General features: G+C 43.8%; 1 protein-coding gene across 3 annotated transcripts in view; it reads right to left on the minus strand.

The window, feature by feature from the left end:
* arfip1 (ADP-ribosylation factor interacting protein 1 (arfaptin 1)) overlaps positions 1–8,146 on the minus strand; it is a 182,213-nt gene extending 174,067 nt beyond the window's left edge. For all 3 annotated transcript variants that reach the window (XM_080192629.1, XM_080192619.1, XM_080192611.1), the window contains exon 1: positions 8,038–8,146. The gene's annotated coding sequence lies outside the window, so the exon portion shown is untranslated. The remainder of the gene's footprint in view (positions 1–8,037) is intronic.
* Between the last annotated feature and the right edge of the window lie 15,938 nt (positions 8,147–24,084).

Here is a 24,084-nt window from a genome sequence, read left to right on the forward strand (position 1 = left end):
GCACACAGTATTTTCAGCAGTCCCAAGAATCAGTCTGCTCCTCCTGATCCAAAATGCCAGCACACCCAACCCACACCACAAGTACTGCCAGTTAAAGAAGTGGGAGTGAGAGTTAAGGTATAATTAAACTTAACATTCAGCTAGAAAACTGCCATGTGTTCCTCAGGCTTGTGAGCTTTGTTGGAAGAGTGTAGAAGGCCAAAGAAGAAAAGCTTTTAAAGTTTGTTTTTAAGTTTTATTTATTAGTGTCACATGTAGGCTTACTTCACTGCAATGAAGTTACCATGAAAACCCCCTAGTCACCACACTCTGGCACCTGTGTGAGTACACTGAGAGAGAATTTAGCATGGTCAATGCACCTAACCAGCATATCTTTCAGATTGCGAGAAGAAACCGGAGCATCGGAAGAAACCCATGCAGCCCTGGGGAGAATGTGCAGACTCTGCACAAACAATGATTCAAACCAAGAACTGAACTCGTCCCTGGCGTTGTGAGGCAGTAGGCCTAATCACTGCGCTACCATGCCGCAAGGTCAGTGGTAGTGGGAAAGAGAATTGAAATGGCAAGTGGCAGAGAGCTCACAGTTCCACCAGTGGAGATAAAGAGATGCTCGACAAAATAGTCATCTCCTTCACATTTGGAACGCCCAGTTCAAAGGGACTGTGAGCATCAAATATGGTCAACTAGGTGGAGAGATGGTCACGTAAATTGCTTCTTCACCCAAAAATCTGTAAGGCATAAGGCAGTGGTATCAAAGGAGGTTAACAGGCTTGTGTTTCATCCTGTGACTGTACAGGAAAATGCTGGGGAAAGCTGGTAGAGCAGTGCTCAAGTGAACTTGTGCATTATGAAAAGAATATAGTAGAGGGAAGAGAAAAAGAAAGCAGATTTTTAGTGGTGGGATCATTGCAGAAACATCCATTAAATGCCAAACTTATGGAGTGCAAAGTGAGAAGAGGGTCCCTGTCATGAATGTATTGAGAGAGGGGGAGGGGGGCAATGAAAGTGAACAAAACTCTGACAACTGATCCCGTTTCCTCCTGGACTGTGACTTAATTACTCACCTTGAAGCCATGACTACCCAGACCATTCCTGACAACTACATGTCTGGAAATGTCTCCTGCTGTCCTACTCCATCCCTTAGTTCCCCAGTCCTGCATCACCCACTTCTATCTCCTCCACAAGTTACACAGTTTAGATGATATAATTTGGATCTGCTCCTGCCCACTGACATCTATTAATAGTTCACTAACTCCCACAGCTTCCCGAATTCTAATTCCCACCAGCTTTTGATAAGGTCTTTGGATTCTCTCAGTTTCTGCTTTTCTTTGCTTTTGCTGCAATTAAGCTTCCAAAATGCCATCATTCCCTATCCTCAGCTGGCATACCTGGGGAAGGGAAAGAGAAAGAGAAAGGTTGGTGCTTGCAGTGGGCACCCTCCATTGGCACACTTGTTGACCAATAACCTTCTTCATTTTTCAAGGAACACAAAAGGTTAGCACATGATTACAGCAAGCAATTAGGGCAAAAGGCAGGTTGAATTTGTTTGCATGGGATTGGAGTCCAAGAATAAGGAAATCTTGTTATAATTGTAAAGTGCTATTGTGGGAATCCACCTGGGGTATTGTGTGCAGTCCATATTTAAGTATGGGTATACTTGCACTGGGGGCAGTACATTGAAGGTTCATGAGATTGGCTCCTGGAATGAGAGGCTGAATAAATTGAGTCAATGCTCCACAGAGTTCAGAAGATATAGGTGATCTCATTCAAGCAGGTACACAGCCTCAGGATAAAGGACCAATAACTAAATTAAGGAGAAACATCTTCACTCAAAGAGTTATCTTGGAGTGATCTATCCCAAACAGCTGTGAATGTTAGATCGTTGATATATTTAAGGCTGAGTTAGGCAGATTTTTGGTCTCTTCACAGTGAACAGGAAAGTAGAGTTGAGGCTTAAGAGCAGCCAGGATAATCTTGAACAGTAATATAGCCTGAAAAGCTGTATCTCAGAATCTATACAGTGCAGAAGGAGGCCATTCGGCCCACTGAGTCTTCACGAGCTCTCTGAAAGATCGTTCTACCAAGTCTAACTGTCCTGCCATGTCCCCGTAAACGTGCCGTTATTTTCAGATAGCAGTCTAATTCAGAGTCAAACCTGGCTCCACCACCCTCTCAGAAAGTTTGTTTCAGACTCCAATCACCCTCTGAGTGAAAACAAAATCATCTCTTTTACTCCTTTTGCCCATTATTTTGAATCTGTGCCCTCTAGTTCTTGATGTTTTCTTGACAGGGAATAGTATCTCACTGTTTACTATGTCCATACTCCTCAGAATCTGGAATAACCTTGTAAAGTCTTCTCTCAGCCTTCTTTCCACCAAGCAAAACAGTCCCAACCTCTCCTCATAGTCTCAGTTCTTTATCACTGGAATCATTCTTGTGAATCTCCTCTGTACTCTCTCTAATGCCTTCACACCCTTCCTCAACTATAGCAGCCAGAACTGGATGCAGTTCTTCAGATGAAGCCTAACTAGTGTCTTATACAAGTTTACCGTGTACTCAATGCCCCTATCTCCTCATAGCTCAACCCCCTCAACTCCGGCATCAGCCTAGTAAACCTCCTCTGCACTCCCTCCAAGGCCAAAATATCCTTGCGTAAGTATGGCGACCAAAACTGCACACAGTACTCCAGCTGCGGCCTCACCAATGCCCTATACAGCCGCCGCAAGACCTCCCTACTTTTATATTCAATCCCCCTCGCTATGAAGACCAGCATCCCATTCGCCTTCCTGACCACCTGCAAGCTGGGTTTTTGTGACTCATGCACAAGGACCCCAAGGTCCCTCTGCACTGTCGCCTGCTGCAGTTTTTCGCCACTTAAGTAATAACCCTTCTTACCATTATTCCTACCAAAGTGGACCACCTCGCACTTGCCAACATTAAATTCCATTTGCCATTTCCTGGCCCATTCGCTGAATAAATTAGGCTTGTACTCGTTAGAGTTTAGAAGAATGAGGGGAGATCTCATTGAGACATATAAGATGATGAATGGGATGGATAGGATAGAGGTGGAGAGACTCTTCCCGCTCAGAAAGGATAGAAGGACTAGGGGGCACAGCCTCAAGATAAAGGGGGGGGCAGTTTAGAACGGAGTTGAGGAGGAACTTCTTCACTCAAAGGGTGGAGAATCTCTGGAATTCTCTGCCCGTTGAAGTGGTGGAGGCTACCTCGCTAAATATTTTTAAGACGCGGGTTGATGGGTTTTTGATAAGAGAGGGGATTAAGGGTTATGGGGAGAGGGCGGGAATGTGGAACTGAGCCACGACAGATCAGCCATGATCTTATTGAATGGTGGGGCAGGCTCGAAGGGCTAGATGGCCTACTCCTGCTCCTATTTCTTATGTTCTTATTAATGAAGCCCAAGATACTATATGCTTTATTAACAGCTCTCTCAATATACTCTGCCATTCAATGACTTATACACCCAGGTCGCCCTGTGTTTCCCACTCTAGAGATTCTCTTTTTTTTTTGTTCAGGCTCTCCATTTTCTTCCTGCCAAAAATGAATCACCTCACATTTACCTGTATTGAATTTCATTTGCCACTTGTCAGCCCACTCCACCAACATGTCTATGTCCTTTAAAGATCAAGACTATTCTCATCATTGTGGACAATGTATCCAATCTTTGTACCATCCACAAATTTTGAAATCCTGTCCTGAATACACAGTCTTGTATTGGTCATTAATCTCAGACAGAGCAAAGGTCCCAGCAGATCCCTGGGAAACTCCATGACAAACCTTCCTCCAATCTGAAAAACAACCATTTATCACTATTGTTTCCAGATATTCTGCCAATTTCTTATCCAAGTGCCTGCTTTCCCTTTTACTTCATAAGCCAGAATTTTGCTCAATCTGTTGTTGCTACGTGTATCAAATGCCTTTTGAAAATCCATATATACGATCAAGTGTTGTCCTTATCAATCTTTGTTGTTAGCTCAACAAACTCCAGCAAGTTAATTAAACATTATTTTCCTAGATGATTCCATGTTGGCTTTCTTTAATTATCCTGCACTTATTGAAGTGACTATTGATTTTGTCCCAAACTATAGTTTCCAGAAGTTTCTCGTCCACTGAAGTCAAACTGACTGACATACTTGTCAGCTCAAAAATGCAACATTCGTAACTCTCCAGTCCTCAGGCCCCTCCCCTGTGAGGAAGGAAGACTGGAAGATTAAGTACCTCTGTATTTCAGCTTTCATTTCACCCAGTACCCTTGGATGCACTTCATCCAGTCCTGGTACCTGAGCAATTTTATCAAATTCCTACTTATGTTTTTCCTCGCAGGGTCCAACAGTCTCTCCATTTTGCCAGTTTTTCATGCTTTCATTTTCTGTACTTGTCCTTTCTGGCAGTCATTACACCTCCTATCTTGTGTTACCATTTCAATGATATTAAATCCCTTTATTCTCCTTAAAGCTTAGCATATGTGATGTTTCAATTCATGCATTGTTTTTTTCAATTATGTTTATCTTCTCAAACCTTCCAGTTCTGATAAAGGATTTAACCTGGAAGTTAACTCTTTTGTCACCGCAACATGTTTACTATCTGATCAAATAATTGTTTCGAGCAGATCTGTTTTGCTCCACAGATTTGTTGTGTAAACCAGCAAGAAGGTGATACCACATACATATGCAAATTCATTTCAATTCAATGTCTTTCTCATGTAATCAGATCAGGAACAAGAATCTGGTTTTGCAAAGATGTTTAATCCACTCGTTTGAAAAAATGTGCATCATTTACAATTTTGAAAAAAAACACACAATGATCCCTTGTTCTATTGCTGAAGTATGCAAGGTCAATCATCAGAAAATAAAGAGTCTGTTTGAATATTACTGGGAGACACACAAAATGTAGATAGAAATGGCAGCCCAGGGCTCAGCAAGGGATAATGTAAATATGCAACAGTGGCAAGACAGAAGAATCAGTGAGGGTTGAATATTAAAGCGAGAAAGCAAAAAGTATACAAAAAGTCAAGAACAGAGATAAGTGTAGCAAGACAGGTGAGGAAGGAAAGTGATGGAGATAAGTAATAGCATTGTATCAACAAGTGACTAATAAACATTAGGTTCTATTCTTCATACTATGTAGGTTTGAATTTGCTTTTGAAACCACAATGCAGATATGCTAATACACTTTAAATTGTGCCAAGTACAATGAAGGTAATGCCAGATAGATGATAAGGGCACAAAGATAGCAACCTAGCCTAGGTTACGGCATCATAATTGTGACAGTTCTGCCCTGCTTCAATTCAAGAACTCTTATAATAAATGATTTATTACTTAGCCTTATAAAGATCTCACTATAAAATGATTAACAAAACTAGTAAAATTGTAAGGGAGTTAAATTGAGATTTGTAACTCAGAATTGCTGAAGTATGTAGTTCGTAGACACTTGCCAGAATGTGTCAAAAGTCACGTTATTGTTAAAAAATCAAATCCACCTGTCGGCAAGAACAAAAAAAAGTCATATTCAAAGTCCTGGCACAGCCACTAACTCAACAGCATATGAGAAAACAAAAACACATTGGAGAGGAAGTATACAAACATTTGCAATGGAAATACAACGCCAAACATGTGTCAGCATTCACAACTGCAACAGATTAGCCAAAATCTCAAGATTGCTGATTCTTACCACACTATTATACTGCAGCAATTGATCAAATCAGTCACTACACTGTCTACTTACTTGTTTGCTCTACTGCCTGCCAGGAATTTGAACAGGAAGATCTCAGCGACAACACTGATCCACACAGACATAGAACACCTTCCAGACATTACACCAGAAATGTAACGATAGGAATGCCTGCCTTTTCATTACATTTAAATCAGCTCGAGGAGGAGGTGATAATGCGTCCAGCAACTGTAACAGACCCACTGAACATCTGCTAAACTGATCTGACCAAAGTTATATTCCATGTTGGGATGAATCATCCTCTCCCCAGACTTCACACCACTAACATTAGGTCAAGATTGATTGTCATTTATAACAGTTAATCACTTAGGCACACAGCTCTGAAGGCAGATTTGACTGTAAGTTGCACCTATCAGGATATCCCACAGCAGCTGCTCATCATTTTGAATTGTTAGAAGTTGCAAAAATGAAAAAATTGCAATAAATATCATGAAGTTCATTGGAAGCAAAATATAAACAACTTTCAAAAAAGCTTAAAGCTGCAGTATACTCAGTCTATCAGGACTGTTTCAAATGGATTGTTTTAAATACCATGGAACAATAATAAAACATATTGATGGGGCACTACATTTGTTTTCTGAGAACAAGCACATTTAAGTGGAGTGTGCTATTTTCCTGAATTATCCTGTGTTCTGATTGCTGGGCACTCGCAGTACTTTAACTGACAAGACAAATCTAAAGATCAAGATTACAAGAAATAGAAGACTATGTCCACTAAACCTACCCCATCATTCAAAAAGTTCATGGTCAATCTGTTTGTGATGTGAACCCCACTTTCCTGCCTGCCCCAGAATCTTCAAAACCTGTCCTCTCAGCCTTAAACATATTCAATGAATGAGTCAGCCTCCACTGCTCTCAGTGCAGACCCTTGAGAAGAGTGGCCCAACCTGCTCAACCTTTACTCTACAACACCTTCATCACACGAATCAGCTTCTCTGAACTGCTTCCAATACAAGTATAATCCCTCTTCAAGTAAAGTGACCAAAACTGTACACAGTACTCCAGGTACAGTCTCATCAATGTCCTGTACAACTGTAGCAATACTTCCCCTTGCAATAAACAGTAATATTCCAATTGCCTACCTGCATGCTCACCTTTTGCAATTCACGTATGAGAACATCCCAACCCCTCTGTACCGCAGAATTCCGCAGTCTCTCTGCATTTAAATAATATTCTACTTTTCTATATCTACCAAAGTGAACAATCTTACATTTCCCCACATTATACCCCATCTGCCAAGCTTTTGCCCAGTCACTTAAACTATCTATATTCTTTTGTATCCTCCTCACAACTTGCTTTCCAAACTATCTTTATTGCTGCCAAATTTGTTGACAGTACACAGTCAGCCTCTCCATCCAAGGATTTCTTGTAGATCATAACTAGTTAAGGCCCCAGCACTGATCCCTGTGGCACTCCACTGCTTATAATTTTCCAACCTAAAAACAATCCATTTATCCCAACTGTTTCTATGAGTTAGTCCATCGTCTATCTATGTTGATACAGAGCTGTTCACTTCACATCATGAGCTCTTGTACAATAATCTTTTATGTAGCATCTACTCAAAGGCCTTTTGGAAATCCAGTTTGCTTACTAAACCCTCAGGACGTAAACAAATTTGTCAAACACGGCTTCCCTTTCCCTTCTACAGTAAAGAAGTTTAAAACGCTTATCCAATTGCTCTGCCATTTCCTTGCTTCCCGTTACTAATTCCCCATTCTCCAAAAAGGACCACTCAATTTAGCCACTTTTTTCCTTGCTATATCTTTTCTTCCCTTTTATATACTTCCTTATTCCTGTTAAACTCTTAACCTTGAGCTACAAAATCAACCAAACTAAGCATTTAATATGAACATTTGAATTTTTATTAAAAGTTTTTCCTGAGTTTGCACTTGTGAAAAGCTAACTCTGCTGAAGGGCCTCGGCCACGAGTTCTCAGAAGGATTTGCAAAGTAAATGCCACAGGTTCTTAGCAAAAAAAAACAAGTCGCATCGATGTAAAACCGCCAACGTGGAGAAATTCCCAACGCGCTTTCCAGGTGCTGCTCATTCCACACTTGACTCCAGGCCAAAGCAGGCATTAGGAAAGCAGCTTTTAGCCAATCGACAGTATCGGCCACGGAGACGGTGCTCCGGCTGCCGGGACACGTCGCCAGTGGCCCGGGGAGCGGGAGGAGCAGCGGCTCCTTCACAGCGCGGCCCAGCCCCGGGAGCAGCTCCGAGTGGGGCCGCTCCTTGCAGGTTAACACTGCCGATAGGCAGCCTGATTAGCGACCCTAATTGCACTCTCACCTCCTACTGAGTCGCTCTTCCTCCTCCGCCGCTTAAATCACCAGCTCACCCCGGCACTCATTGACCCGGCTCCCGGAAATCCCACAGACAACAACATCCGGGTCCCGCTCGCTGGCACCAACATCCGGGTCACTGGTACCAACATCCGGGTACCGCTCACTGGCACCAACATCCGGGTACCGCTCACTGGCACCAACATCCGGGTCCCACTAACTGGCACCAACATCCGGGTATCACTCACTGGCACCAACATCCAGGTCACTGGCACCAACATCTCGGTACTTGTGTAAATTCACAAATGGTTTCACATTTTGAATGTATATTCAAGGGAGAGCGCTCCAACCATGGTCATTTACATTTGAAGAACATTAAAATCTATGCAGTATGGTCATTGTAACCTGATATGACAATCCAGAACAAACCATGAAAAGAAAAAGTAGGTAAAAGCAAAGTGCAGTCACACAGCAGGGCTGCCCTGACCTTTTTCAAAGGACCACCAACAGCAAGTCATAGATTCAAAGAATGGTGACAGCTCCCTCAATTCACCCAGTGCCACTCTGCTGTCTTCTTCCTTCATCACACACTCAGACATGACACTCCAGATCCTAACTACCTGCTGCATTAAAAAGATTTTCTTCTTATGCTCATTGATTCTTTTCCCAGTGACCTTAAATCTGTGTCCCTGGTTCTCAACCATTTCAATAGTGGGAACAGTTTCTTCCCTTCTATTTTGTCTGGACCCCTCATGACTCTGAATGCCTTTACCAAATCTTGTCTAAACCCTATCTTCTCCAAGCACAACAAACTCAATTTAGATCATAGAACCCTACAGTGCAGAAAGAGGCCCTTCGACCCATTGAGTCTGCATCGATCACAATCCCACCCAGGCCCTACCCCCATATCCCTACATATTATACCCACTAATCTCTCTAACCTTCACATCCCTGGATACTAAGGGGCAATTTCTTAGCATAGCCAATCAACCTAACCCGCACATCTTTGGACTGTGGGAGGAAACCCACACAGACACAAGGAGAATGTGCAGATTCCACACAGACAGTAACCCGAGCCAGGAATCGAACCCAGGACCCTAGAGCTGTGAAGCAGCAGTGCTAACCACTGTGCTACTGTGCCACCCCAATGTTCTCCAATTTCTCCAATGTTTCTATGTAACTGAAATTTCTCATCCCTGGTAGAGTTCTCATGAATCCTTTCTGCACTCTGTCTATTGCCTTCATGTCATTCCTATAGTTTGGTGCCCAGAAATGGATACAGTAAGGCTGAACCTGTGTTTTATGCAAGTTTAATGTAACTTCCTTGCTTTTCACTCTGCCCCCCTATCAATAAAGTCCAGAATGCCGACAGCTCTGTAAACTACACACTCAACCTGTCCTGCCACATTCAGTGATCGATGCATATACATTACTCAGGTCTTTCTTTTCCAAAATTCCTTTTGGAATTGTATTCTTAATTTTATATTGTCGTTCCACATTCTGCCTACCAAATTGAATCATTTCACACTCCCCTGCTTTGAATTTCACTTGCCATTTACATCTGACCATTCCAAGAATTTATATTAGTCCTTCCAAAGCTCGACATTATCTACCTCACGGTTCACAATTACTTAGAGGTTTCATATCATCAGGAAATGTTGAAATTGTGCTGTGTACATTGAGGCCTATGTCATTAATAATTTATTAATCGATTAGCGCTTGCTGTTGCCACAATTGTAAAAATGTTCAGTGGTTTCCAGGGTTGTTTGGAGTTGTTGGAATCCACAGGGAGTGGAGTGGGCCCATAAAATTTCTTTCATGGATATTAGAACCACTGGCTAAGACAGCATTTTTATTGTCTATTCCATATTGCCCTTGAGAATATGGTGGTGAGCTGCCTTTTGGAACTGCTACAGTCCACGTTATGTAGGTACACCCACAGTGTTGTTAAGGAGTCCAAGAATTTTGACTCAGCAAAACTGAAGGAACAGCGATACATTTCCAAGTCAGGATGGTGAGTGGCTTGGAGCCGAACTTCCAGATGGTGGTGTTCCCATGTATCTATTGCCCTTGTCCTTCTAGGTGGCCAGGATTGCAGGTTTGGAAGCTGCTGTCGAAGGAGCCTTGGTGAGTTCCTGCAATACAACTTGTAGATGGTACACAGTGCTGATCTGTGCTTCAGTGGTGGAGGGAATCGATAATGAAGGTTGTGTATATTTTCTGCTCAGTGAGCTGCTTTGTTCTGGTGGCATTAAGCTTCTTGAGTCTTGGTGGAGCTGCACTCATCTACACAAGTGGAAAATATTCCATCACACTCCTAACTTGTGCCTTGCAGATAGAGGAAAGGCTTTGGGGAGTCAGGAGATGAGTTACTCACAGCAACATTCCTTGCGTTTGACCTGCTCTTGTTGCCACAGTATTCATATGGCTAGTCCAGTTCAGTTTCTGGTTACTGGTAACCCCCAGGATGTTGAAGGTGGGAGATTCAACAATAATAATGGCATTGAATGCCAAGGGGAGACAGTTGGATTCTCTCTTATTGGTCATTGCCTGGGACTTCAGTACTACAAATGTTACATAAGAACATAAGAAGACAAGAAGTAGGAGCAGGAGTAGGCCATCTAGCCCTTCGAGCCTGCCCCGTCATTCAATAAGATCATGGCTGATCTGAAGTGGCTCAGTTCCACTTTCCCGCTTTCTCCCCATAACCCTTAATCCCCTTGCCTACCAAAAACCTATCTACCCGTGACTTAAATATATTTAGCGAGGCAGCCTCCACCACATCAATGGGCAGAGAATTCCAGAGATTCACCACCCTATGAGTGAAGAAGTTCCTCCTCAACTCCGTTCCAACCTGCCCCCCCCCCCTTATCTTGAGGCTGTGCCCTCTAGTCCTACTGTCCTTTCTGAGCAGAAATAATCTCTCTACCTCTACCCTATCCATCCCCTTCATTATCTTATACATCTCTATAAGATCCCCCCTCATCCTTCTAAACTCCAACCAGTACAGACCCAGTCTATTCAGTCTCTCTTCATAGTCCAACCCTCTCAGCTCCGGTATCAGCCTAGTGAACCTCCTCTGCACTCCCTCCAAGGCCAAAATATCCTTGCGCAAGTGCGGCGACCAAAACTGCACACAGTACTCCAGCTGCGGCCTCACCAGTGCCCTGTACAGTCGCAGCAAGACCTCCCTGCTTTTATATCCTATCGCCCTCGCTATAAAGGCCAGCATCCCATTCACCTTCCTGATCACCTGCTGCACCTGCAGACTGGGTTTTTGCGACTCATGCACAAGAACCCCCAGGTCCCCCTGCACCATTGCATGCTGCAGCTTTTCACCCTTTAAATAGTAACCCCTCCTACTATTATTCCTGCCAAAGTGGATAACCTCACACTTGCTAACATTATACTCCATCTGCCAGGTCCTCACCCACTCGCTCAGCCTATCCAGATCCCTCTGCAGACTTTCCACACCCTCCGCACCATTTGCTTTTCCACTCATCTTTATGTCATCAGCAAATTTCGACACGCTACACTCAGTCTCCTCCTCCAGATCATCTATATAAATGGTAAATAGCTGAGGCCCCAGCACCCATCCCTGCGGCACTCCACTAATCACCAACCGCCAATCAGAATAGCACCCATTGATACCAACTCTCTGCCTCCTATTAGACAACCAATCCCCTATCCACGTTAACACCTTACCCCCAACTCCACGCCCCCTAACCTTCTGAAGCAACCTTTTGTGCAGCACCATATCAAACGCCTTCTGAAAATCGAGAAACACCACATCCACCGGTTCCCCTCTGTCTACCGCACTAGTCACATCCTCATAGAATTCCAATACATTTGTCAAACACGACTTCCCCTTAACGAATCCGTGCTGCGTCTGCTCTATCAAACAATTCTTCTCTAGGTGCCTCGCTATTTCTTCTTTGATGACGGATTCCAGCATTTTTCCAACAACAGACGTTAAACAAACCGGGCTAAAATTCCCTGCCTTTTGCCTGCTACCTTTTTTAAACAGCGGCGTAACATTAGCCATTTTCCAATCTTCCGGCATTTCCCCAGAATCCAGCGAAGTTTGGTAAATAATCACTAAGGCGTCTACTATCACCTCCGCCATTTCCTTCAGAACCCTGGGATGCATTCCATCCGGTCCTGGGGACTTGTCCACCGTCAGTCCTGCTAGTCGATCAAGCACTACCTCTCTAGTGACAGTAATCGCATTCAGGCCCTCAACTCCTTCCACCCTTCTATCTTTAATATCCGGCAAACTATTCGTGTCCTCCTCTGTGAAGACCGAGGCAGAAAACTTATTTAAGGCCTCTGCCATTTCCTCATCTCCCACCTCTAAATCCCCCCTGTCATCCTCTCAGGGTCCAACATGTTACTTGTCAATCCCAGCCTGGATATTATTCATGCCTTTAGTCCCCTTACTTAAGAAGGATATAGCAATGTTGGAGGCAGTCCAAAGGAGATTCACAAGACTGATTCCTGGAATGAGAGGGTTGTCCTATTAAGAGACTAAGTTGTCTCGGTCTGTATTGCTTGGAGTTTAGAAGAGTGAAACGTGACCTTATTCAAACATATAAGATCCTGAGGGGACTTGACAGAGTAGATGGTAAGATGTTTTCATGAGTGGAAGAGTCTCAAATAAAGGGACAAAACTACAAGATAAAGGGCCAGTCATTTAAAACTCAGGTGCGTAGAAATTTCTTCTCACAGAGGGTGGTGAATCTCTGGAATTCTCTGCTGCAAAAGGTAGTGGAGGCTGGACCATTAGAAGTATTTAAAATGGAGGTGGATAAATATTTGATAGATCAAAGAATAGAGGATAGGGACATGGCACAGAAGAGGAGCTGAGGCCACATAGATCAGCCATGAATGGTGAATGGTGGGCAGGTTTGAAGGGCCTAGCAGCCTACTCATGCTACTTTTGCTTGTGTTGTTGAGTCTTGTTGCATTTAGCATGGACTGCTGCAGTATCTGTACTCTCGATGAAGACCTCCACCCTTTAAACAAAGCATCAGTCATGACATTTATACATTGACGGGCAGCAGATTGTGATATGGCAGAGATCTCCTGTCACTCCCTGAAAGCAGAGAAATAAAGGGTTAACATTCACTTTCAAAGCAATTGGAATTGGTTGCTCCGCACTGCAACTTGAGACTGCCTTTCCCCCCATCACTTCACAAATGGAGGTGACTGTCACCTCTGCGTTACCCCTCAGTCATGTCCAGCTAGTTGGAGCACCCTCTGTAAATTCTGCCAGTCAGGTAGTGTCTCCTCTGCTGCCTCCCTACCACATCACAACAATCCACATCCCTCACTAGCCTTCAGCCTCTTCAGCATTTGCTGCTTTCCCATTGGCAAATAAGTTGTTGTCGTCACCGGCTGGCTGGCCTCCTCTCCCACTTACTCATCTTCTCCTCATTGAGGAGCCTCTACCAGAGAGCACACTCTCCGTTTGCTTGAATGAGCTGTTCAGACTGGCAGCCAGACAATTTTTACGTACATTCTGTCAGAGACTTTCTGAAGGTATAACTTTTGAAAATGTGCAACAGAGCACACTATTTTTAAAAACAAGAAGCAAACCAGGGACCTGGATTCAATTCCCAGCTTGGGTCACTCTGTGTGGAGTTTGCACATTCTCCCTGTATCTGCCTGGGTTTCCTCCGGGTGCTCCAGTTTCCTTCCACAGTCCAAAGATGTGTGGATTAGGTTGATTGGCCATGCTAAATTGCCCCTTAGTGTCAGAGGGATTAGCAGGTTAAACGCACGGGGTTATGGGGATAGAGCCTGGGTGGGATTGTGGTCCCACCCATTGCAGACTCAATGGGCCGAATGACCTCCTTCTGTACTGGAGGGTTCTAAGATCCTATAAAATAACAAACCACACCTCTATCTTCAGATACAGACTTCAACCTCTACATTTTTGGTGCACAGTAAGAAGTCTCACAATATCAGTTAAGGTCCAGCAGGTTTATTTGGAATCACGAGATTTTCGAGTGCTGCTCTTTCATCAGGTGAGTGGAGAGGTGGGTTCACAAACATGTCATATATAGGCAGATACTGGCTTTTATCTCCCCCCTTAATCTAACAGAGGTGTCTGTCTGGATTAATGTCCATCCATGAAGCCACATGGGCGGTGTAAAATTTGACTCAATTGCCTGTTCGACAACAGTAAATTACCTTGTTCAACAACATTAAATACCTTAAAGCACTGTGCCGCCATGCCGCCCCTGTCTGCGGGAGTGTGTGTGTGTGTGTGTGTGTGTGTGTGTGTCAGCAATGCCATTTTGCAGATATGGTACTTGTAGTACTCAAAACAATTCGTGCTTTGGAGTTGAAACGTCTTTTGCCCTTAATTAAACGAAGGAGAGATGATAAAATCTGATGTAAATAAAATTAAAATCATTGTTTGCAGAGTTTTTATTACCTGATAACAGCAAGATATGGAAAGGTTACCTTTATTTCATATTCTCAGCAATCAAATAAAAGGCCGTGTTGGGGCATTGAATGCACACCCGTATTTCCTCCGAACATCAAAGGAATAACAACCGTTCTATCTGATCATCAGTAATTGGTGGCAGCACTAATTTCATATGCTGTGTAATAGTTTCACCAATAACTTGCAGTTAACATCTACTATTGCACATCAGATTTTTCCCTATCTTTGCCATTACTATATTAAAATCGATATCATGTGTTTGAGATTTGGCACCTTTTGGCACCATCTTTTCAGAAAGAGTGTCCCAGATCCTCTTTAGCTGAGATTTTCCAATCTGTTGGTGGGGATTGTTGCAGGTCAGATGAAACATTTGACATATCAGCCAAAGGGTCCATTGACTTTAGGCAGGAATGTCCAGTCCCTCAGTAGGCACAACTGAAAATCCAGATCTTTGAGCCAAAAACTCTCCTTTTGCCAATGATTTTTAAATCTATGCCCTCTGTTACCAGTCACCAGAAAGAATTGAGGAACTACCAAAAGGATGGTTAGGCTGAGAGTTCTGATATTTTTAAAAGCTGGTTTATCAGTGTTAATTTCACTGTTGCTGCTGCTGCTGGATTGGGGGAGTTGCACGGGATGAGCGGTTGGGAGGATGGGGGAGTTGGGGGTTTGAGGGTTGGGGAGTGGGGAGAGTTGGGGTGGTTGGGAGGATGGGGTGAAGGGTTATGGGATGGGTATTTGGGGGTTGGGGAGGTAGTTGAGAGTGATGGGGTTGGGGGTAGAGGTTGGTGGTTGGGGAGGTTGGGGGTGGGGAGGATAGTGGGTTGAGGAGGGGCTTGGAAAAGGGGTTGGGTTTTGGGAGGTTGGGAGTGGGGGCGTTGGGGTTGGGGGTTTGGATGATGGGGTTGGGAATCTAGGGTACCTCTGGCAGGGGTTCAAACAAAGGTTGGCATAACAGCCTTGGTGCCAGCAAATTATTACCCTTTAAAGTCTCAAACTTGATTTCACATCAAAAAACCTGTTGCACCTTAAAATTCCTCCTCTGTCATAAAGCCATAGAATCCTTCAGTGCAGGAAGCCATTCGGCCCATTGAGTTTGCACTGACCACAATCCCACCCAGGCCCTATCCCTGTAACCCCATGCATTTACCCTAGCTAGTCCCCCTGACACTGAGGGGCAATTTAGCATGGCCAATCCACCTAACCTGCACATCTTTGGACTGTGGGAGGAAACTGGAGCACCCGGAGGAAACCTAGGCAGACGTGGGGAGAATGTGCAAGTTGCCCAAGGCTGGAATTGAAATTGGGTCCCTAGTACTATGAGGTAGCGGTGCTAACCACTATGCTACCATGCCACCATGCCAAAGATTGGTGGAAAGGCAAATTGTGCGGAGGGTGTGGAAAGTCTGCAGAGGGATCTAGATAGGCTGGGCGAATGGGCCAGGAACTGGCAAATGGAATTTAATGTTGGCAAGAGTGAGGTTGTCCACTTTGGTAGGAATAATGGTAGGAAGGACTACTACTTACATGGCGAAAGGCTGCAGCATGCTACGGTGCAGAGGGACCTGTGGGTCCTTGTGCATGAGTCGCAAAAACCCAGCCTGCAGGTGCAGCAGGTGGTCAGGAAGGCGAATGGGATGCTGGCCTTCTTAGCAAGGGGGATTGAATATAAAAGTAGGGAGATCTTGCTGCAACTGTACAGGGCACTGGTGAGGCCGCAGCTGGAGTACTGTGTGCAGTTTTGGTCACCGCACTTACGCAAGGATATTTTGGCCTTGGAGGGAGTGCAGAGGAGGTTTACTAGGCTGATACCGGAGATGTGGGGGTTGAGCTATGAGGAGAGGCTGAATAAACTAGGCTTGTACTCGTTGGAGTTTAGAAGGGTGAGGGGAGATCTCATTGAGACGTACAAGATGATGAAAGGGATGGATAGGATAGAGGTGGAGAGGCTCTTCCCGCTCAGAAAGGACAGTAGGACTAGAGGGCACAGCCTCAGGATAAGGGGGGGGCAGTTTAGAACGGAGTTGAGGAGGAACTTCTTCACTCAAAGGGTGGTGAATCTCTGGAATTCTCTGCCCGTTGAAGTGGTGGAGGCTGCCTCGCTAAATATATTTAAGACGCAGGTAGATAGGTTTTTGATAGGCAAGGGCATTAAGGGCTATGGGGAGAAGGCAGGAAAGTGGAACTGAGCCACTTCAGATCAGCCATGATCTTACTGAATGGTGGGGCAGGCTTGAAGGGCTAGGTGGCCTACTCCTGCTCCTATTTCTTATGTTCTTATGTTCACCCGGAGAGATAAGGGACAGTATTAAGCTGCCATGCCATGCCAGTCAAATAACTAAGAATCCTGAATCATGCATCATATGATTATCAACACAACTATTCATATTATTAAAAATTTGCCTGGTGGGCACTGCCCATGACCATCTGGAGACTTCAATAGCCTCCGTGCCTCCAGGCATGACCATCGTGTCTAGTCTCGGCCAGTGGAGACCAGTAGTGATTCTCACCGGTTTCTCCCAAAGATTGGAAAGTTCTGGGAACTGGGAGAATCCAACTTTGAATAGGCTAAGCATATATAAATGCTACTTTAAATATGCTAATTGGCCTTCTGTGCTTTCTGGGTGCAATCTAATTTGTGCCATTCGAAAGGGACCGGGATGATTGCAGACTGATTGGTGCCAGGTGAGAAATTGCTTTGTAAGCCCACACGCTATTTTCCAGGATGGTGCAATCTGCGCCAGGCACGGCGAGGTCAGAAAATCCCCTACCGTCTTTTTGAAGAACCAAACCCGGTTGACACTACAGAGCTTTGACAGCACAAGAGTAAAGCCAGAGAAACTTGCTACCACAGGCAGTAAACCACTGCAAACCTATTTTCATCAACGTCCTGTCTTTATTTCTTTAGTGGACCTAAAAGGAATCATAAGCCTGCGGCATTTCAAGACCCTGAGTGAGATTTTCTGGTCTCACCCATCATGTGAATCGTAATGGGTGGGGCACAACATTTGACAGACCAAATGAAGGTCCTTGACCTTGGGTGGGAATTTTTGGTCTTGTGGTGTGCGAGGCCGGAAAATCCCACCTTTTACTATGAGACAGGTAAGTTTGACAGTGAATGGTTGAACTTTTAACACCCGAATGCATGCTACATCTTTTATAATCAGCATCTTTCCTTGCATGCACGTATGTCTATGTAAGTGGGTGTGATTGTCAATATATTTCGGGTAATGAGTAATAAACATATATCTTTAAAAACTTACAAGCAAACCTGTCATTGATCTATTCAGTTTTAAAGTTTTAAGTTTATTTGTTAGTATCACAACTAGGTTTACATTAACACTGCAATGAAGTTGCTGTGAAAATCCCCTAGTCACCATATTCCAGCGCCTGTTCAGGTACACTGAGGGAGAATTTAGCATGGCCAATGCACCTAACCAGCACATCTCTCAGACAGTGGGAGGAAGCTGGAGCACCCGGAGGAAACCCACACAAACACGAGGAGAACATGCAGACTCTGCACAGACAGTGACCCAAGCCGGGAATTGAACCTGGGTCCCTGGTGTTCTGAGGTTGCAGTGCGAACCACTGTGCCACCATATTCTCAACAGTCACAGCGCTCAGCTGGTTAAAACAGTTCTTGTTCTTTTTAAGAACACATCTGCCTTTGGTTATTTTACGGATGGAAAAGAGGGGAATCATCCTCCTATCAGTCTGCTGTCCGTCATGCCCACCAGCGGGCTCCACTGACTCTCTAGTTGGCCACAATGGTTTTGGCTTCTTGTCTGTGCCTAACAGAGGTCACCTGATGTCAGACAGAAAGGGCTTCCCTGTGTAAGGCTGATGAAGACTGGCAGCAGGCTGAGGAGGGTGTGGTCCCAGGAAGATAAAGGATGGCCACTGACAGATGAGGGGGTAGTTCCAGACAGCTGAGGGGGTAGTTCCAGACAGCTGAGGGGGTAGTTCCAGACAGATGAGGGGGTAGTTCCAGACAGATGAGGGGGTAGTTCCAGACAGCTGAGGGGGTAGTTCCAGACAGATGAGGGGGTAGTTCCAGACAGATGAGGGGGTAGTTCCAGACAGATGAGGTGGTAGTTCCAGACAGATGAGGGGGTAGTTCCAGACAGATGAGGGGGTAGTTCCAGACAGATGAGGTGGTAGTTCCAGACAGCTGAGTGGTAGTTCCAGGCAGATGAGGGGGTAGTTCTGGGCAGATGAGGGGGTAGTTCCAGGCAGATGAGAGGGGTAGTTCCAGACAGATGAGGGAATAGTTCCAGGCAGATGAGGGGGTAGTTCTGGGCAGATGAGGGGGTAGTTCTGGGCAGATGAGGGGGTAGTTCCAGGCAGATGAGGGGGTAGTTCTGGGCAGATGAGGGGGTAGTTCTGGGCAGATGAGGGGGTAGTTCCAGGCAGATGAGGAGTTAGTTCCAGGCAGATGAGGAGTTAGTTCCAGGCAGATGATAGGGTAATTCCAGACATATGAGGGGGTAGTTCCGGGCAAATGAGGAGATAGTTCCAGGCAGATGAGGGGGTAGTTCCAGGCAGATGAGGGGGTAGTTGTAGACAAATGAGAGGGTAGTTCCGGGCAGATGAGAAGATAGTTCCAGACAGGTCTCCTCTCCTTGGACTTGCCTTAAACAACTGGTCAAGTTTCAGCTTCCAAACAGATAAATGCTTCCAACCTGAGGCAAAGGTCAATGTGCTCATCATCCTGAAGAAGAACTGTTTTGATAGCACTTTCAGAGAGCAAGCACTGACACAATGGGATGAATGCTCTACTGGGCCGAATGGTTCTATGATTAGGTGATTCCATGCCTGATGTTTAGTTGAAGTGAGCATTGCTATAACTGATACTTCCTACATTCACTTATTGGTTGTAAAATAAAATACCTTGACAATTCATTTCACATGTTAGTCTGTTGAAGTGGAAATTTTCCTGCTTCCTGACTGTGGTAGAAAAACTCAACAAAGTTCGTTCCAGCAAAATAACTTGTCTTTATTTACAAAACACTGTATGCAGTATTGGCAAAGACTTGAGTTCAAAGAGCCATCGTTATGACTTGCTGATTCTTCTTCAAGTCCGCGCTAACATAAAGAATCAGTTCAGTATTTATACATAATCGTTAACAGTTTGTGTGACCAGAGCTTATTGAGGAATTCGATCAGTAATAGCGTCATAAGCAATGTTATAAATCATGGTACAACCTGCAGACCTCCTTTGTCTCATCAGTCATAACTTTATCTTGTCCTTTGATAGAACCGAAGAAGGTCAGTGACTCTTTCATCCCTTATCTTGTCATACTCATACAGCCTTAGGTTTTGTGGAGTCAGCCTTATCAGGTCTTGACCTTCTCCGGTCTTATTCATGTCTTAGGTTAGGCGGAGTCAGTTTTCCTTAGTTTGTACTAAATAGTTGACCAATTTTCCCATCATGCCATTACTTCATTCATACAACATCACATGTCAATCCACCTTTCAGAAGACTGGGGAAGTACAATTAAGGCAGCAGGCCCCTCAACACATGTAAGGTCGGGTCATGTTATTACACCCTGGATTATATTATTGCACATCTAGATACCAGACAGTAACCTCCTGATTCAGAGACTGGTGATGCTAACCTGAGAGAAGATCAAAAGCAGACCCAAATTTTGTAATACACTTCAATCATTATCACTCAGTCTTGTAATAATTTTGTAATAATGGAAAATTTTGTAATACTCTGCCATCACTATCACTCAGTCTTAATGATCACTTTCGCAAACGGGAAATTATATTCTTGGTCCTGTAAGAAATGTAGTCTGTATTAATCTATATTATGTTAATTTCATGAATACTCAAATCTCCACAGTACAAGATTTGCAAACACCCATTTATTCTTGAAATCTATTCTATTTGAGAATGGGTTTTAATTTTATAAAGAGGTGGGACTTAGTGGTTTACAAATGTGTCACAAATCCAGCTGATTAAAAATAAAGCTTGTACACTTATATCTCAGGCTTATTTCTGCACCATCTCCTCAGGATCTGTGAAAAGTCTTTGTGCCATGAAATGTGAGCACAGCAGTAACTTTAACGCCTACTGGCAGAAACAATGAAGGCTTTTATGATCGTTAAATAATGAGGGTTTTGTATGAATTAAGTCACAAACAATTTGTTTGTTGGATAGACAGGCCACATGATTTGTTCATGACTTGGTGAAGCCCAAGGTTACTAATAAGGGCTACATATTCATACAGATTGACATAAGGAACTGCATGTTCCTCTGGTATTCCAGTAAGGAGAGGGATGATACAGACATTCTGGTTAAAGAGTGTGAAATATTCAATACAATAAGCATAATGAGAGGAAATACTGGAGGGACTGACATCCTTGAAGGTGGATAAATCACCAGGGCTGGATAGCTTGTATCTCAGCCTGTTGAAGGAAGCCAGCGAATGCTCTGATGATCATTTTCCAATCCTCACTTGATAGAGGCAAGGTACCAGAAGAAGGGAGTCTTTGAATTTTGTATGATTATTTAGAAAGGGTGCAAGGGATAGGACAGGCCAGAAAGTTATAGGCCAGTCAGTCTGAATTCAGGGTGGGCAAATTATTGGAAACATTTCTGAGAGATGGGTTAAACTGTCACATAGAAAGGCACAGGTTGATCAAGGAAAGTCAGCATGGTTTTGTTAGGGGAAGATTTTGCATTACGAGCTGAATCAAATTGTTTGAGGAAGTAACACACAGAATTGATGAGGGAACTGCAGTGGATGTTGTCTACGTGGATTTTGCTAGGCATTTGAAAATGTCCCACATGGCAAATGGGTCAGAAAAGTGAGATCCCATGGGATACATGGAAGGTAGTGAGTTGGATCCAAAATTGGCTCAGTGACAGAAAACAAAGGGTAATGGTGGATAGACAATTTTGTGATAGGGGAGCTGTTTCCAGTAGTGTTCCACAGGGCTTAGTGCTGGCTCCCTCACTGTTTGTTGTCTAAATAATTTGGATTTAAATGTGGGAGATGTGATTGGGAAATTTGCAGATGACATAAAAATTGGCCATGTAGTTGATAGTGAAGAGGATTGCTGTTTTCTCCAGAATGAAATCAGTGGTTTGGTTGAGTGGGTGGAAAAATGGAACTCAATCCAGAGATTCACAAAGTTATGCTTTTGTGGAGGGTAAACAAAGCAAGGGAATACTTAACAAATGGGAAGATATTGAGGGGAATCAAGGAAATGAGAGACTTCGGAGTGCATGTCCACAGGTCCTTGAAGTGACAGGAAAGGTGGATAATGTGGCAAAGAAAGCATGTGGGATACTTTCCTTTATTGGAGAATATTGTAGCATCAGATAACGTAGTGAGGAAGCTTTTAATCACAACGGTAATTTATTGAATGAAAGTTAAAGCTATTTACAAACAAGCCCAGAACAGATACAGGTCTAGCCCCACCGACCTCTGGGCTCACACTGCAGGTTTCCACCTAACAGGACCTGGGCCCGAACACCCAGTAGCCTGAGGCCCCAGGAAGGTCATGTGAGCCATGAACAACCTCCCATTAAAGGAGCCATGCTACCACAGAGGAGATGTTGAATACAAAAGCAGGGATGTAATGCTGGGAATGTACAAAATACTGGTTAGGCCACAACTGGAGTATTATGTGCAGTCCTGGTCACCACAAAACAGAAAAGACATAATTGCTGTGGAGAGATTGCAGAGGAAGTTTACAAGAACGTTGCCAGTGCTTGAAAGCTGCAGCCAACAGAAAAGATTGGAGAGACTAGGTTTGTCTTCCATAGAACAGAAAAAGCCTAGACAGGGTAAACAGGAAAGACCTGCTTCCTCTAGCTGAGGATAATAGATATAAAATGATTGGTGAAAGGATTAGATATGAGGAAAAAAACTATTCATCCAGACAGTGGTGGACGTCAGTAATTCACTGCCTGAACTGGCGGTTAGGGCTGAAACGCTTAACTCATTTAAAAGGAACCTGGATCTGCATGTGAACTGCTGTAATCTGTAAGGTTATGGAGCAGGAGCCAGAAAGTGGGATTAAAATGAACAGCTAGCTTAGTTTTTTCTCATTTTTGGCTGGTGTAGATATGATGGGCTGAATGGCCTCTTTTTTGCACAATGACTTTTCTGTGGTTCTATGTATCTTAGTAGAAGGAGGTGGATAAATACTTGTGGTTGCTGTGGGTAGGACAGACTGTCTTGAACAGTCTGTTTTTACAGTGAAATAACAGCCAATTTTCCGTCATTCTTTAGTACCCTTCAAGGTACAGTTCTTTCTTTCCCTTCTGACATCTCATTTAAAAAGTTCTTTTCATTTTTGAAAGGTCTCTCTGTAATAATGAGACAATGGGATCTTAGACAAATTATTTGAACTCAATCCTTTAGTTTACAAGTAGAAGTAAAAATACAATACATATGTTTCAATAACATATACATTTAGCTGGTGCTCAGCAGAGAGAGGAGATATTTGTGTGACTCGGACCAGGCACAACCAATGTCGCTGCACAACATTTTCTGAAGAGATCTGTATCACGGAATACAATTGCATTACCTGTGATTTTTACACTTTATTGCTAATTTTTAGAATTTTGTTAGCGGAATACTATTTTAAGTAAAATGCAGTATTTTTATAATTGTTTCAAAATGGCCACATAAGGCATTTTATTTACTGACAAAAGTATCTAAATGCATCATATGCCTGTCGAAGGTCAGATAAGAGTGGCATCCCAGGTATGAATTATACTTATTTCAGTACAGATTTATAAACTGAATAGGGCAAATAACAGTGCAGCCATATAAAATGTATTTTTGTTATATCAGAACCAAAATATCTATTTTCGAGAGCCTTCTTGTCCCTCCCCCCCATTTCCTTCATTTTATAACTAATTATGTAAAACCTGAAATTTGTCTTTTTGTTTCAAATTTAGAAGCCCCTCTTATTATAAGACTCTTAGCTGTAACTTATTTAGCTTCTGCATAAATCTGACTGGCCTCCCAGGGATGTATCTGAGCTAGTGGCTGAGAGTGTCGGATTGGGTGTTATGCTTTTGTTCTCTGTCTCTCTTTGAGCTGTTTTATCTGGGATAGCAGCGGTTCTTGGGAGTCTGAAAGCAGAACGTTAGAAGAGGGAGAAAGGTGTGAGGGGAGAGGGACAGGGTGGGAAAGCAAGAGGTCCATGGTTACACCATCAGCAGCTGCTCATCTTGCTGGGTAGCAGGGTAAGGATGAGCTGGGAGTTGAGAAGGAGAAAAGGCACAAACATAGTCATTCTCAATGTCCACAGTGATGTCAAAAGCTAAAGGGACAGCCTCTCCCATGATGCATAGAATCATCTCCTCCATAGAGTGACATGATGCAGACATCCTTGTCCCTCAGCAGTTCTACGCTACCCTCTTCTATTGTGTGCTACCTTATCCTGCAAGGGTTATTGCAGACTTCTTTTATTACTTCATGGGATGTGACGTTCGCTGGCAAGGCCAGCATATCTTGTCCACCCCTAATTGCCCTTGAGAAGGGCACTGTGTTTGTTTGATGTTCCCGTCATAGCTAAACAGCTGGAAGTGTGTGGAATTAGTGAGAGATGGATGTGAGGTTGGCGACATTGG

This window comes from Carcharhinus amblyrhynchos, chromosome 1, assembly GCF_965287045.1.
Source record: "Carcharhinus amblyrhynchos chromosome 1, sCarAmb.v2.hapA, whole genome shotgun sequence".
Lineage (NCBI taxonomy): Eukaryota > Metazoa > Chordata > Chondrichthyes > Carcharhiniformes > Carcharhinidae > Carcharhinus > Carcharhinus amblyrhynchos.